This window comes from Rhipicephalus microplus, chromosome 2 (genome assembly GCF_043290135.1).
Source record: "Rhipicephalus microplus isolate Deutch F79 chromosome 2, USDA_Rmic, whole genome shotgun sequence".
Lineage (NCBI taxonomy): Eukaryota > Metazoa > Arthropoda > Arachnida > Ixodida > Ixodidae > Rhipicephalus > Rhipicephalus microplus.
The window spans coordinates 260,882,842-260,886,819 of NC_134701.1; the positions used below are offsets into that span (position 1 = coordinate 260,882,842).

At 43.4% G+C, this 3,978-nt stretch overlaps 1 long non-coding RNA gene across 1 annotated transcript; it reads right to left on the reverse strand.

Moving 5' to 3' along the window:
• Nucleotides 1–1,271: 1,271 nt before the first annotated feature.
• On the reverse strand, nucleotides 1,272–2,979 carry LOC142776624 (uncharacterized). Its single transcript, XR_012887686.1, has 2 exons — nucleotides 2,851–2,979; nucleotides 1,272–2,553 (listed from the first exon to the last, which is right to left on the reverse strand). It is a non-coding gene; the product is annotated as an uncharacterized LOC142776624 (long non-coding RNA).
• Between the last annotated feature and the right edge of the window lie 999 nt (nucleotides 2,980–3,978).

The following is a 3,978-nucleotide window of genomic DNA, read 5'->3' on the forward strand; positions in this document are numbered from 1 at the left end:
GTTGGCAAGTTCAGTCAAGAATACATGTTTCCCCTTTAATTCTTGTTTATAGGCTTTCGCTAATCTAATGTTGTACATCTTCTCAAAAGGCATTACATTATACTTTTCAAACAACGGGTAGGTGTGAAAATGTGAAGGCACGTCCTCTACGGCACGTAGAAATCTTTTTTGTAGACAATACAATTTTTGTATGTTTTCTTGACTAGTGGATGCCCAAACTAGATGGCAATAGTTAATTCTTGAGGAAAATAAGGAGTTGTAAATTAATATCATTACATATCTCGGAAGGATCAGGCGATTCCGGTAGACTAGTCCCACTATTTGAGATAACTTACTCGATATTGTGTCGATGTGCTCGTTCTAAGAAAGGTTTTCCTGGAAGACCACTCCTAGTGTTTTAACGTTGGGTACAATATCAACCGGGGTTGAATTCAGCAGTATTTGTTGCGTCAATGTTACCTTCTTATTTTTGCAGAAAAAAAACTGAGGAGAAAGGTAGCCTAACCATCCTCTTTCTCGGAAGTCAACTGGTCCTTTTTCGTGTATGCTGCCAAGGCACGTATGCTGAAAACATTGCTAATGCAAGATCGACATTTTTTTTAACAAGAAAGTTTTATCATGTCGAATTCTACCAAGTTTTCAGTGACATATTTTCGTCACACAAATGACATCGAAAAATGCACACAATCAGACGTCAAAGAAAGAAAACGTGCCACCAACGGCCGTCCAACCGATTACCTCTTGGTCCGCGTAACAGATGTTGAGCACGCTATTCATTGAGCTACGGCCACAGACTCAAACGACTTTACAAAAGCGTTTTTTTCTTGTCTGAAGGCCTGACCACATGTGCGCGTTGCAGCCCACGGGCGTTTGGCTTTTTCATACCTCGCCATGTCCTCTCCCTGTGGTGAAAGGGGAGCGCAGCTTCACCTAGCCTCGCGCCCTCTTTCTTCGTGGGGAGAGGGCGTGGAGCCATAGAGAAATAAAGAAAGGTGAAGAGTGGACACTCCCGTAGACCCCAGTGGCCCAATCGACCCTAGCACACCTGGTGGTTGGTGAGAGCAAGTGGCGTGCGCTTCCTGTTTCGGTTTCACTGGCGCAAATTTTGAATTTTTTTTTATTTCGATTAAGTTATAATAAAGAGAGATTCAGGTAGTGATAATTCACGACGATTTTATTCATCGCGCTTGTTCTTGTTCTTTTGTTCACTTGTTGATCACTTGTTCTTTTGGAACAAGTGATCAATGTATATATCAGTCAAAGAGACAGAGTATCCGCAATGTTTTATTCAAAGGCAAGGTAGAGTCTGAGAATATAAAAAGCACAATATGCCAAAGGTAGACAACAAATGCATCTCGCCTTACAAATAAATTGTAACAAATATTGTAACAAATACAGAGAGAACACAGACAACGCACACATCGCTAGAGTTGGCAGAAGCCGAGAAGCTGGTGAAGTATGACACGCCGGGCCCGTGGGTAAGTAAGGATCTATGGCAAGAACACAGCGCACAATGCTGAAGAAGAAGGAAGAAGTGACATATACACAGCAATGAAGTCGCGAATCACACCTGGGGTTAACCGAAATAATGCATAGAAAAAAAGAGTGCACAGAAACCACACGACACAATATAGCAGAAAGGCAAAGCTGCAGTGTGCTGGCTGTGCTTAAGAACAGCTAGCCCAAAATGAAAAAAAAGCAGACTTGATGCCTGCTTGTCCTCAGAAAGGTTGGGCTTTGCAGCTTGCTCACTACGTGAAAGACAAACTTTATGCTACAACACTGGCAGGTCTTGTGGCTCTTCTTATCATCAAAAACTTAAGATCCCAAGTGATTTGCGTCTGGGTGTTGTTGTGACGCTTGCGAGCTAAAATAGATTGTAGTCATCACTTATCCAGAATTGTGGACCTTAATTGGTGTTACGAGAGCGGTATTACAGGGCTAATAAATAGCAGAAGGAAACAATTTGGCTCATTATTTTTCACAAAGGCTCTACATCGTACGTTATCACTCACAAGCTATATAAAAATAAAATGGCAGCGTCCGCAGCCCCATCAAACGCTACAAGTTTGGGTATTCTTTTGAAAATTTTGATGGGCGAGATGAGGAGGTTGATGAGAAGCTAAAATACAAAAAGCGTGATAACGTGAACTGTGCCCACTTCATACTGTGTTCCTTACCCGCTCGAAGACATTTCAACAAGCGGTTTTGTTATCGATATATTACTTGAGCGGGAGAGATAAAGCATACACAGTGACCACGCGACCCACAGTAAAGTGTACAGTTCGCCCACATTTGCTACAAAAATACAGACAGGATACCCAACATTCTTTTTAAGGTTATGCAAATCACTTCGAGCGAATACACAGTGTGCCTACTCCTCATAGCGGGTAACCAAAACAATGTATGCAACGAATGAGTGGTTAGTTTAGTGAGGCTGTCTCCGCAGTCTTTTGATAGTTTTCCGCTGTGCTGCTACTTTGGCTTGCAGATGTTTAATGGTTTGCTTGTACTTCATTGATAGAGACATTGTCGCTGGCACACAGGAACGCACTGCAATAAACAAAAAAATGGATGTAAAAGCGAAGAACAACTACTCCCATACGAGCATTTTCCTCGCTCTTTCAGACTCAAGGTGCACAACTTTCTGTGGTGCAAAGTTTTCGATTCCACTACCTAAAAACAAACCATTCACAATGTTGACAATGCACAAAAAAAAAATGAAAATCACTGAGAGCCCACCCTTACATTTTGTAAGTGCACACGTTGTGTCCTTTTGAGGATAGTTTCCTCAGAATGTCCTAAACATAAAATAGCACATTAAAACAGCTGCAATAGAAGCATAGTCACCATTTTCTCTAGGGCACTCAGACGTGGAGCTGTTGGCGGAGACATCTTCTGGAGGGTCTTGTGAAGCTTGTTCAGTGCCTCGGACAGTGCTGTCGGAACAACCTTGCGAGCGGTCTGCGGAAGTCTCAATATCAATCCACTCTGGTGTTGAAGTGAACATACAACTTACCGGTCACACAAGTTCCTTTTGTCACAGCTGAACGACTGGTTAAGGTTTTCTCCGGCAAGACGAAGTCAGCAGAAATTCTTTCACCAGCTACAAGGGAGCTGCCACCTGCAGAGGTTTGGTCAACAGTCAATTTGGGTAAAAAAAAAAGAAATCGCGACACTGAACGCACCCTGTTCATCGGGGCACCTCAATGTATGGGAGCCGCTTTTTGCGCAGGTCCTGAAGAAATGAAGTTACGACAATGTGTCAGTAAGAGGCTTAAAATAACACAAACTGAAGCTCATCCGCACCTTGCAGTGCAGCTTCTGCAGTTATGTCAGTCACTATTTGAAGCGACGCTCAGACAATCTGCATATATGTGCAGTTGGTACAAGTTACAAAGCTTGTAGCATGGGGAAACTTAAATAACTCTTTCAAACGCATAAATTGGTAGAACGTGGAAGAAAAGAGAAGGCACCAACAAGGAAACAAGTAATTTGTGATTTTTGGAATCATCAACAGTGCCAGCTTTCACTGATGAAAGGTACAGATGCTCGCGTCCGTGGCAGACGCAGCACGCGTCGCCTCGGCTTGACACCGTGCCGCCTATGCTATACTGCATACGTTGCACAATGTTCCCGTCTAGCCACCGCATAGAGCCGCAAACTTTCTTTTCAGCGAACCTCCCCGTCCTTACAAGCTACAGAAAAAGGTTACAACTGCGTGAATGAGACGCCACGTAAGAAACAAACTCGCACACACGAAGCGCAACGTGTGTGTGTGCATCTTTCTATGTTTGTTGCATGGTGTCTTATTCGCACAGGTGTAACCGTTTTCTGAAAAAAATAGCCGAACAAGACCAACAACATGTCATTCAACAAGCTTCGCTTGAAAACGTGCCTCACCTGTTATCTCACGCTTGAAAACGCCGACGCAGCCGACGTTGACGAAAGCGACGAAAGCTTCTCGCTGTCAGTCAT